This window comes from Dipteris shenzhenensis, chromosome 1, assembly GCF_047967505.1.
Source record: "Dipteris shenzhenensis isolate YYH24624 ecotype China chromosome 1, Dip_SZ_1.0, whole genome shotgun sequence".
Taxonomy (NCBI): domain Eukaryota; kingdom Viridiplantae; phylum Streptophyta; class Polypodiopsida; order Gleicheniales; family Dipteridaceae; genus Dipteris; species Dipteris shenzhenensis.
This window is the reverse complement of record NC_141596.1, coordinates 65,930,972-65,944,256: the sequence shown is the minus strand read 5'-3', so window position 1 is coordinate 65,944,256 and position 13,285 is coordinate 65,930,972.

Sequence of the window (13,285 nt, the reverse complement as noted above, 5' to 3'; positions counted from 1 at the left end):
TCTTTAGAAAATAGAGCTTGGAAGACCTCCTTATTGTGCTTATCCTTGGCACCATTGGTGTAGAAAAGGTGTGGGACCATATGCTTGTCCAGTTGTTGCCTTTTGTAGTCCTCAGCTTTGTGTTCACCAATTCAAATTCTATTGAATATTTCAAGGTACCTTGAGTTGTTTTGACGCATGGGTTTAGCCAATTCGTAATATTTGGAGTTGTTTCTCCAAATGGAGGGTAATATTGTTGTGGTTGTGGGATTGTCGAAAAAAATCCATGCGTCCTTAGTTGGGCTTGCCTGGCACAAGTCTTCACATAAGAGCACATCAATGCCTCCAAAGGGTGAGGTGATTGTGCTTGATCTCACGCATGCGTAAGTCCATTGCGATGAATGTGTTTTGGCCAATTAGGCAAAATTCTTCAAACACAATCAACTCCACGTGTTTGTATAGGGCTGATAGTTATTGCAACTTGTCTAAGCTTGTGTAATTAGATGTCAAAAGAGGTAAGTGTAGTGTAGAATGGATGGTTGTATCCCATATAATGAATGTTGCTCTATCTGTGTATGCTAAGATAAGCACTCTCAGAATATCAATGTTTGATGTTTCCTTGTGAGTGTAATGTCAAAGAAGCGCTTGTACGATAAGAAGCAATGTGAACATCTTGCATGTCCTTGCATTACTGGTGAGGAACATGTTTATGTGCCCAGCACTTTCTGTGCATTTTTTAAGCATCAAATCTTGCATAGGAGTCTTTGCTCTTGCGTAAGCTACCTTAGCTTGTAATGTCGAATTCATTATTTGGCATGGTTTTGTGCATAAACTTTGTTGATGAAGTGGTTCTTCTTTGTTGACATTGCAGATCAAGTTCTACAGCAAGGTCAAAGCCTTCGTGAACATATGCAACCTCAGAGTCGCTTGTTGTAATAGCAACTGTGGTATTATGGCCGTTGTTGCAAGTTTCTTCGCCTAATAGTGTGTTGAAATGTTTTATGTTATGCTCTATTGTCTCTTGGTTCTCTTTGTATTTGTCGTGCCATGTAGGAGGTGCATTATCGAGGACATGCTCATTTACAATAAATGGCAAGTATAGGAGGCATAGCTCACAGTAATGGTTTTCTGGGTCCTTTGCAACATTGTAATTGTTGAAGCAAATTACCTTTGGTCGCTCCCTCTTACACATTCATTTTTTGTCTTCAATAGTGTGGTTCGTTGTGAAATCTACTAGGCATAGATGCTGCATGATGTTGTTGCCATTGTAGTACTTTCTTACCTGGTCTTCGAAGAAAACATCTATATTGCCGGATCCATTGCCTCTAATTGGTTGCGTTGTTTCAATAGAAGCGTACGGTCTTTAGCAGCGCTCACATTGATGTATGTGAAGTTCTTGGTGCTACCTTTTAGAGGTAGGGAGAGGGCAATGTACATAGCTTGTTGTGCACTAATGTGTTGCATGTTAAGAATAGCATTCTCGAACTTAAGTATTCGTTTTGATGGAGTGTTGCATCCTAGGCATAATGTCATTGCTTCCTTAATTGCTTGTGTTGTTGCTCTATCTGCTTTAGTTATGTAAGACATGCACTACGTAGCCACTATGTGTGAGTTCAAGATGAATTGTTCGCTTTCCATAGTTTAGATATTCTTGGGTTGAAGTTGTTTGTGTATATGTCTTTTGGTTTTCTTTGCAGCATTAATATTGGCTAGGCTACTCTTGCTCGAAGGCAGTCAATGTATTCGTCATCTGTTAACCCTACCTTCTCAAGGAATCTGCCGATATCTGAACTCATGGTGGAAGTGTCTTCTAACACCTTCTCAATGTTTCTTATCTTCTCCTTTATGGTAGGCATTACTAGCGTACTTTCTAGTGGCAATATAGCAACTGTTTTCCGCATTGGAAGTCTAGGGAATCTGAACCTGCAGTGTGTACTCCATCTTCTGCAAGTCTTTTTGTGTTTATGCATTTGAAATTCTATGTTTGATGATGATATCCTTGTGCTATCTGTTGTGATGTGTTTGTCTACGAAGTCGAGAATCTCCTCTTCTATCGAGCCTCTATACTGTGGAGCATATTCTACCCATAGTAGACCATGGTCATGTTGACTTCCATAATTTGGGAATTCAGCTAGAAGAAAAAGTCGACCACTTTCCCAAGAATTGTTTGATCTCGATTTGGCAACCTTTTGATTGCTTGGAACTGTTGATGTAGTATCTTGCTAGAGTCACAGGATCTGATTTGACGAGTTATCTTATTGTTGTTAGAGTGTCAATTCCCTCTACATTGCTTGACATGGACTGAAGCTCTTATAGACATGTTGTCAGTGGTTCTGTCATTCTACAGAGAGGAGAAGTTGATGAAGAATGTGGGCTGTCCCAACTGTCCCATCATTGCAAACAAGCTCTTCTTTAGCTCGTACTTATAATCTAAGGATGTATGTAGGCATGTGAAGTCTCAATATCCTATGTTTGACTGCAAAATCTTCTCGATGTTTTGTGTCTTGTATTGCATCTCTCGCATTTAGTGTTGTTCCTCATAGCTGTCCTTTTCTCATGCGCACCCACGTTGATGATAGAACTTTCGAACAAGAATTTTGATTGTCTTGAAGAATAGGTTCTCTATTATGCGAAGTGACGATCCTTGTTTATAAGCTCCCATTGAGCCACTTCTTGGTAACTTGTTCATGTAGGGATGCCATAGTTCCTTGGTTGATTAAAGAACAGGGTTGGAAATGCAAGCTCTTTAGAGAATTTGTCTTTAAAAATACTGGTGGGGAAAAGCCTTCGGAGGGAGAAACCACAATTATTTGGTCCGTACATATACCATGCACTAATGTATTTGTGTGTACATCTTCATTGTCATGCACTCATTGTTGTTTGTGGTCTCTTCGTGTTCTTTCATTGATTCTTGCAAGTTAAGTATGTGGTCGACCCACAGCGAGTTTAATATGACATTGTTTTCCTTGTGTAGTGGTATTTGTAATAGTTCTTTTAAAGCATGTACAGTCAGTGTTGGTCACACTATCTCACTCATATAATTATGTGTGTACTCTAGCTTCCTTCTTATTGCAACTGCTACTATTGAATCATCTGTGAGGAATCTAAGAAGTACTCTCTATGCTCTATCAATTGTTTGGTCCTCGAAATCAACAACTTGTTGAGCCGTATACACTAATGTATTTGTGTGCACTTCATCTTCATTGTTGTGCACTCATTGTGGTTTGTGGTTTCTTCGTGTTCTTTCATTGACTCTTGTAAGCTAAGTATGTGGTTGACCCACAGCGGGTTTAATATGACGTTGTTTTCCTTGTGTAGTGGTATTTGTAATAGTTCTTTTAAAGCATGTATAGTCAGTGTTGGCCACACTATCCCACTCATTTAATTATGTGTGTACTCTAGCTTCCTTCTTATTGCAACTGCTACTATTGAATCATTTGTGAGGAATCGAGGAAGTACTCTCTGTGCTATATCAATTGTTTGGTCCTCGAAATCAACAACTTGTTGAGCCGTATATATGGCATACACTAATGTATATGTGTGTACTTCATCTTCATTATTGTGCACTCTTTGTTATTTGTGGTTTCTTCGTGTTCTTTCATTGACTGTTGCAAGTATGTGGTCGACCCACAACAGGTTTACTATGACGTTGTTTTCCTTGTGTAGTGGTATTTGTAACAGTTCTTTTAAAGCATGTACAGTCAGTGTTGGTCTTACTATCTTGCTCATATAATTATGTGTGTACTCTAGCTTCCTTCTTATTAGCAACTACTACTATTGAATCATCTGTGAGGAATCGAGGAAGTACTCTCTGTGCTCTATCAACATCAAAAAATGTTTATAATGCTTCCAAGCAACCCATATTGTCCATCATATGACAACTCTCTCATTTGAGCAAATGGAATTTGTATTGCTACGAGCCTAGCTTCAATTTCATTTAGTCTGCATGTGTATCTTGTTTTATTTGGTAGGTGCATGTGTGTTTGAGAAAATATGGGTGTAACCTTCTTTTGCTTTAATTGTTTTGCACATAGCGTGTAGATGTTTCTTTTGCTAAGATTGCTAGATTGTTCATTTATAACACCTTGGTCTATGGGGATATTAAAACGTTCATTGAGTCTTACCAATTGTCATTTGAACATAGGTGATCCACAACAAAGACATGTAAAGCGAGGGGTGTCACGAATGGCTCTTTTGTATTCATCTTCAAAGTGACAACTGCCTCTTCCTCTAGCATACTTTCTTGATGGGCTTAGGTATTGAGAAGGTTCCTCGGTTGCCAATATTGTGTTGGAGATTTAGCCATCACTGTTCTTGTTGTTATGCACTGGTGTAAGGGATTTTTGATGTCTATAGACTTTTCTCTCCATAGCCTTGATGCTGTATTGTTTGTGGGCAAACTTAGTGTCATATAGTAGTACTACTTATGCAACAGGCAAGGAGGCGTGCCTTCTAACTAGGCTACAAAGTTGTTCCTCATCCTTGTTTGTCATTGTGATATACACTTGCGCTTGTTGATGTCTTGTAAGAGGAACAATTAAATGGTCTACGAAACTCTGATCCACTAGCATGTGAAAGCATTTTGCATGTGTGGATGGCTTTAAAAGAAACATTGTTGATAATGCTTTGCCATCATAAATTAATACCTTGAGCGACACATTAAATCTCGTTGAGAAGAATTTTAGAATGTGAAATAACAATAACTTTGAATTCAATCCACTTTCAACTAATTGAAGAAGTAGCATTCAATCAAATGTATAATAAACCACCACTAAACAAAAGAGGACTGCACTTACCCTTGAAGATACTGCTCCCCTTATCACAATAAATATCAACATCCTCCACACACGCTTTGCCCTTCGATGTTTCCTTCACCATTGGTGTCTCATAATATGTTGTTCTCCCTTCAGATATAGAAAGTCATAATATGTTGATACCCCACATCCAATATAGAAAGTCATAGCAGATGTTGTAATATGTAAGACATGTACTGAAGTACCACCGTAGATACTATTTCAAGCTGAAAAATTGTGGAAGCAAGGAAGGCACAGGTGAAGCGACAACCCTGCACCAACAAACTTTGGATGCAAGAAAAGTTGTGGCAAGGTATTCCTTAGAATCAAGAAGCAAATCTCATAAATGATGCAATAAACTCTACCACGGGATTCGAAAAGGTTGCCCATTCATACACACATTGACTCCTCCACTAGCAATCACACAATAAGAAGATTATAAAAAGGCAAAAACTTATTCAGAAACTCAGTGTCTTCCTTCACACGACTAAGGTATGTAGCTATTTATTTCCACCACAAGGCAAATTACTTATGACGATGAAGGATGCCACTACAACACCGGGGTCCACAAAGCCCTTGAGAAACAACAAAGTGTGAAACCAAAGGAGGGAGAGAGTCAGCACAAAAGGCCAAAGAAATGGATAACCGAGTAGCTGATGAAGCAAAGAAGACCAAAGATTACCAAGCTACCGACCTTAAACAGCCCCAGCTAGTTGAGGAAGAGACCAAGACATTGCTTGATGAACAAGCCATCCACAATGCCGAGAAGAAAACACAAGTAGGTAGGAAGCTAGAGAGCAGAGGGCTAGAGCAGCAAAGGAATCGACAACAACTAAAGATGAAGCAGCGAAGGGGAGGATACTGATCAAAGACAAAGACAAAGCAAGAAGAAGCTAGATGGAGAGGAGGCTAAGGCACAAGCTGAGCAGGAGGCAAAGGAAGTAGAGGCCAAAGAGGCCCAATATAGTTGAAACAATGCAAATAAATATCGTGCTTGAAGAGCGTAGCTCAAAAGAAGAGCCAATTGGAAACTTCAATATCAATACTTTGTTACATCATTTTGCTTTACCTTATATCATGCAAGCGATGGTGGAGAAAAGCTACAGTTGTTTTATAGCGACCGTGAACTGCTAGGACCAGATTTTGAGGGGTCCAGAGAAAATAAATTTGTAGCATAATACAACCTTAATCTCTGTACCTTAATCTTAATTCACTGAAGCAATTCTTCCTAGTCACAGGCTAGTTCATTCATCTCGAAAGCAATGGTAGCTATGATACAAAGCAAGAAAGACAGCAACCATGATAGATGTGGCGATTTCCATCACTTGCCTACAACGGAAGGCATGTAATAAAACATGAAAGTCAACCGTGTATCAAAACCAATCAGCCATGCAATATCGAAGCAAGCTTGAGTAAGACATAGGCAACCATACAACCAGTTATGGTCAACTGGCAGACAAACGTAGCACTGATAAGGCACTCCAACGACCAAGTGAGCTTACAAAAATTCCAATTCTTCCTCGTTTTCCTAGTTCTACTTTTACATGACGACAGGCAACAAAATTGCATACAAACAAGGTGAATTAGATTCATCGGGCCTGCCCTAAGTATTTAAATTTCAATTGAAGTGCATGTATAAATAATTGAATGGCCACTCCAATAGGTGGTGAGAGGAAAAAATCCATTAATTTGTTGGGAGAAAGTGAGAGGGGTGAAAAGGAAGGGCTCATAAGCTAAGGTACAACCAAAGAATTAAAGAGGTTTCTAGATGGAGGTCGAGAACTCATTTAAACCTCCCACTGCAATTGATGCATTCTCCTACTCCTGTTGATGTTGCCATCGATGCAAGATCCTGGCACATCATCCTGCTCCTCTCATGTGTCGAGCTTCTGCTTCTTGGACTCCCTCCTCCTGTCGTCCTTGCGCATGCCTTAACCTCAATCCCCTATGCATCCCTTTGCGGTCTCCTCTGCGCATGCCTCCGTAGTACTCCTGCCTTCATCACAGTTTCCCCCATCCAGAACGGAAGTCCATTGTGCATATCCACCTGCCCAAAATATCTTCTTAAGGTCAGTTGAGGCATAGGGGAAGGGGTCAAGGAGGGGCAATGGAAGGTTGGAGGTCTGATGTGCAAATGCAAGTGTGAGGCATGGATATGGTGGATCCTTGGAGGTCTATGGTCAACACGTGACCACGAGTAGAAAAGCGCTTCCTTGGACAACACATTGGAGAGCTTGGTGTAGATCACCATAAAGCCAATCGGCATGGGTGGATTCACTCGCAGGTTTTAAGGAAGGGAATTATTTCTATGCTGCTCCCTCTCGCAGTCACCGCGAGCACATCCTTGGTGTTGCGAAGGATCGTGTAATTGAAGAGGTTGCGGAAAAACATAAGGTTGAGAGGAATGACCTTCTTTAGCATGGGGAGTGAGAGTGCTCTCAACGGAAGCGAGAACGGAAGAAGGAGAGAGAGAGAGAGAGAGAGACAGAGAGCCACATAAGTTTTGGTGGGTGTAGAACCACCTTAATCTTCTTTTTCATTCATTTATATATGTGTTTGAGTATTGTACATAACCGGGGTAAAGGCATAGTGACCTTTAACCCCCACAACCTCCCACTGAAAGGACAATGTGCCTTTAAGGGAGAACAACCAGTGAGCATACTATCCAATGCCCATCAATACACGACAATACTCAAACCGCTGACTAGGTAGACTCTTCGTCAGCATATCTGTAGGGTTATCATCTGTATGAACCTTGACAAGCTCTATGTGCTTGTCCTCAAGTACCTCCCTGATGAAATGGTACCTGACCTCAATGTGTTTGGTCTTTGCACGAAAGACCAGATTCCGTGCTAGCTGAATAGCACTCATGGAATCACTATGCAATGTCGGTACACCTGTATGAATCCCCAAATCTCCCACTAGCCGGTCAAGCCATATAGCCTCCTTGCAACCCTCTGTGGCTGCAACATACTCAGCCTCTGTGGTAGAGAAAGCAACACACTTCTGTGCACAAGACATCCACGACACTGCACCACTTGCAAAAGTGAACACATAACCAGAAGTGGATCTCCTACTATCCACATGCCCTGCATAGTCTGAATCTGTGTACCCAAGTACACACATGTCTCCTTTACCAAAGCAGATGCACATCTCCTTGGTACCCTTCATGTACCTCATGATGCACTTAACTACCTCCCAATGCCTCTTTCCTGGATTAGCCATATACCGGCTAACAACTCCCACTGCAAATGCAATGTCTGGTCTAGTAGCTATCATAGCATACATAAGACTCCCAAGGGCTGATGCATAAGGAACCTTGGCCATCATGGCCCTTTCCTCATCTGATTTGGGACTATCTGTATGACTCAGTTTCACATATGGAGGCAATGGAGTACTCACTGCCTTCCCCCCCTCCATATTGAAACGTTGCAATACTTTTGTAACATACTCTTTTTGTGAAAGCCAAAGGAGTTTCCTACTCCGATCACGCGTGATGCGCATACCAAGAATATGACCTGCAAGTCCCAAATCCTTCATATCAAAGGCCTCATGCAACTTGGCCTTTAATGCATCTAGCTCATAAGTATTCTTGCTAGCCAATAGCATATCATCCACAAATAGTGCCAAGATTATCAGGCTATTATCCTTAGCCCTTTTAGTGTAGAGACAGTGATCAATTTCACTCCTTCTAAAACCCTGGGACCGAATGAAAGCATCAAACTTCTGATACCATTCTCTAGGTGCTTGCTTAAGACCATAGAGACTCTTCTTCAGCTTGCAAACTAAATGCTCTTTGCCCTTTTCTTCAAAGCCTTCCGGCTGCACCATGTAAATTTCCTCATGCAAATCCCCATGCAAGAAAGCTGTCTTGACATCCATCTGCATAAGCTCCATATCCTCTACTGCCACTAGTCCAAGCATGCATCTAAGTGTGGTCATCTTCACAACCGGAGAGAATATCTCATCAAAGTCCACACCCTTCTCTTGCTTGAACCCTTTAGCAACCAAATGGGCCTTGTACCTAGGCACATCATCACCTGTGACCTTCATTTTGTAGACGCATTTACATGGCAATGCTTTCTTTCCATGTGGCAAAGAAACCAAGTCTCAAGTCTTATTCTTCATAAGTGAACTCATCTCTGATTGCATAGCATACTCCCACTTGCGTTGATCCTTGCGCATCATAGCCTCTTTGTAGCAAGAAGGCTCCCCACAATCAGTAAGCATCACATAGTCTACCCCTGGAACAAACTTATCAGGTGGTCTAGACACTTTAGAAGATCTTCTCAAGGGCATTTCAGCTTGCTGTCCCACCTGCATATCAGCCACATTTGGCTCATCATTTCCACCAATAGATGATCCATGATCTACCCTTGATTGTATACCTGTGGGAGTACTTGGTGGTACCATTTCTTGCACATTTGATGCATGGACAGCTTGCTGTCTATCAACATATGCAGGTGGATTCACATCTTGGAAAGTGATTCTCCTCATTTCCACATCCCTCATGGGTGCCTTATGCATCTTCTTCTCATGAAGACCACATCATGGCTGCGTATGATCTTCTTTCCTTCTGGATCCCAGAGACGATAGCCCATCTCTCCACTTTCACCATAACCCCGAAAGATGCATTTCCTAGACTTAGGATCTAGCTTCTTTCGAAGCTCTTTTGGCACATGTGCATATGCCTCACACCCAAATATACGCAAATGAGAGTAAGAGGGCTTCTTGCCACTCCATGCCTCTTCAGGAATACCACCATCCAAACTCTTACTAGGTGATCTATTGATCACATGCACTGCAGTCTTCATTGCCTCAGCCCAAAAACCACCAGAAAGACTTGCATTGGAAAGCATGCATTGCAACCTTTCTTGAATGGTACGGTTTATCTTTTCTGCAATTGGATTTTGCTCTAGAGTATGAGGGGATGTGAGCTCCCTCTTAATCCCACGTGTATCACAGAAATGTTGAAAGTCATGAGAGAGATACTCTCCACCATTGTCAGTCCGTAGGCATTTAAGCGTTCTACTTGACTGATTCTCAACCAAGGCCAGCCATTTCTGAAATACCTGGAACACATCACTCTTCCGAGCTATAGCATAAGCCCACACTTTCCTAGTTGCATCATCAATGAATGTCACATAGTATTCAGCCCCGCCTAATGATCGTGTAGGCATGGGACCACATACGTCTGAATGCATCAAATCAAGCTTTTCAAACTCTTTCTTTTTTCTTCTTTTATGGGCTGATTTAGTCTGCTTCCCATTGAGAGTGCTCTCAACGGAAGCAAGAACGAAAGAGGGAGAGAGAGCGAGAGAGAGAGACAGAGAGCCACACAAGTTTTGGTGGGTGCAGAACCACCCTAATCTTCTTTTTCATTCATTTATATATGTGTTTGAGTATTGTACATAACCGGGGTTAAGGCACAGTGACCTTTAACCCCCACAACCTCCCACTTAAAGGACAATGTGCCTTTAAGGGAGAACAACCAGTGAGCATACTATCCAATGCCCATCAATACACAACAATACTCAAACCGCTGACTAGGTAGACTCTTCATCAGCATATCTGCAGGGTTATCATCTGTATAAACCTTGACAAGCTCTATGTGCTTGTCCTCAAGTACCTCCCTGATGAAATGGTACCTGACCTCAATGTGTTTGGTCTTTGCATGAAAGACCGGATTCCGTGCTAGCTGAATAGCACTCATGGAATCACTATGCAATGTCGGTACACCTGTATGAATCCCCAAATCTCCCACTAGCCGATCAAGCCATATAGCCTCCTTGCAACCCTTTGTGGCTGCAACATACTCAGCCTCTGTGGTAGACAAAGCCACGCACTTCTGTGCACGAGACATCCATGACACTGCACCACCTGCAAAGGTGAACACATAACCAGAAGTGGATCTCCTACTATCCAGGAAGCACACCACCTGCCCACCCACACCATGTGTGGTTATACTAATTATATTATAGAAATAACTTTAATTGCTTTCGTTGCCCTAGATATCTTGCTTCTTGTGCTGTCGCTATACGATCATGGGAAATTGTTGGGGGGAGTTCCTTGCAGTGTTATGAGGTCGCCATAGATTTTGCTTCCTTCAAGCTTTCCTATTGTTGATGGTTGACCAACTTTCCTTCTACAGCATGTAGTATAGTTTAGTATCCTTCTCCAATCTTGCTACAACACTGGAGGTTCATCTTCTGCTCCGTGGTGGAAGAAGATATGTGGATTTCAATGGATGAGGATGCTAGAGGAAAAGGGAGGGCAAATTGATGATAAAACTAGATGAAGATCGCCGAAGTGTATTGATGAGCTGAGGAGGAGGAGGAGGGAGAGAAAACAGCTGGGCATTCGAAGCTAGTTCTTGAGGAGAAGGGCTAAATTAGGAGATGAGGCTTGATGATGTGAAGGAGACGGAAATGGATGAAAAAATCAGTAGGACCTTCTGGAATGATAGTCTCTAGCCACTTCAAAAATCCCAAAATTTCCACTGAGGTGTGTTGCCAGCCAGCCATGATGTTTTCGAGAGCCCCATTCCATCTCTTGCATCCTACGATCAGAGCCCGCTTGCCTTTACCTCATCTATACCATCATCTTCTAGGTCACAATTCTCAATTGTGGAGTTGATTTTTGTTGCACAGAACAATCATCCGCTAGGACGAACGGTTTACAGATTTCAAACCAAAGTTCTTGGGCAAATGGTGCAAGATTTCTCACCTGGCAGATGTAGATGTGGTAGTTTAGGTTTATTTCTCTCCTATGCCTGCTCTTTTTCAACATCAATCTCAAAGGTGGCTTTAATTGTGTCCCTTCGTGCATATTGGGAGCCAGGATTACATACAAAGTGCTTATGGCGGTATCATTTCTTGTATCTCGATCAAGAATTTCTTCCAGGATGCCTGCCATCCGTTTGCTCGAGACCTACATATTTGCATCGAATTTTGCTTTGCATGAAACACAGAGCATCCTTACCTTGCAAAAACATTAGAGATCATAAGAAGATTCCGAGTAAAGATAACGACTCTCTCGATTCTGTGAATTTGTGTCAATTCACTATAATGATGCTATTTGATGCGAGAATCGGTGAGCAAAGCCAGTGACCCATCCTGTTCCCTATTCACTTTCCAATCAACAATGGACCTCCGTCAAAATCCATGGCTTATATCGGAGACTCTGAATACTGTCACATGTTCATCTCATACTATATTGCTTTCAAAGCACACTGAAGTGGTTAGAGTTAATCGAAAAATGAGTTGATACTCAACGCATTGCCTGGATGAACAAGCTTTCAAACGGTGCCTGGATATACATCCACAACGTTATGAATTGAAAACAGACGGAATTGATTTTTCTGGCAAAAAAGGATTCATGACTGCAAACTATCTCAAAATGATGTGGACGAGAATTCAATTCCCGAGATAGACAAGTTTCCTCAAACTACATTGCGAGGCTTAGGAGTAGGCATCACAGTTCAACAGTTGGCATACTCGCTATGTTTCGTCTGTGTAGCACTGGTTGTTGCAGTAGAGCGACTGTTGAAGAAGACGAGAGCTAATCCCTACTGTGCATTTGCCCATGTGAGCCTCTCTTAAAAAAACCAGCTTCAATCACTTCACATCGCCAGTTTCTCGTTTTTGCACACTCTTGTCTCTCATACATGAATTTGAACGGGCATCCCACTGAAACGACACTGATTTCACACAACGCAAGAGAAACCTCTTTCATTTTTTGCTAGAAATCTCTTGCCTCTGCGCCACTCCGGTGCTTGTCGAGGATTCCTAATGCCAAAGCAATGGGGGAAAACACAACATATTGCAATTAAAGTTAAAGAAATTTATTATTCTTCCATGCCTTTCCACCTCCTCTATGCCAATCTGGTGTTCGTAAAGGAAAGATTTCTGCCGAAAACACAAGAGATCTCTCTCCAAACGAAAGAGATTCCTTGCTCCACCTGATGATCGTTGACACATGCTCCGCTTCAAGCTACAAATGGTCCTCTTGATAATGTCGAATTGAAGGTTGCATCAGGCTGCATCGTGCATTCTCCCAGTGCTTCGCATATTTATGTAGTGCCAACATTGGACACTTGAAAACATCAAAATCCAAGACACAGGTTTAGTTAGAAAGTCTTTACTTCCTTTCCTTTTAAAAAAAGAAAAGAAACCCTGCCTTTGCTTCCTTTCCTTGATTAGTAATGTATGTCATAGCTTACGGACTTTGGCAGAATATGAATGTCTCATAATTTCAAGAGAGAGAAAGATATATATATATATATATAGAGAGAGAGAGAGAGTGTGTGTGTGTGTGTGTAAACTTTTCTGCTTGCTACAAATCATGGCATGGTAAACAATGTAGAGCATTGTTGCTTTTAAGAAATATTAACTATTTACTTGAAACCCAAAAAGAAAAGATTATAGATGCATGATTTCAAAGATAATGTTTTAACACTTGCTGTCAACTTTGTGCCTTGGAGTATTTCCGTAAGGTTTTGCTCGTCATGTACC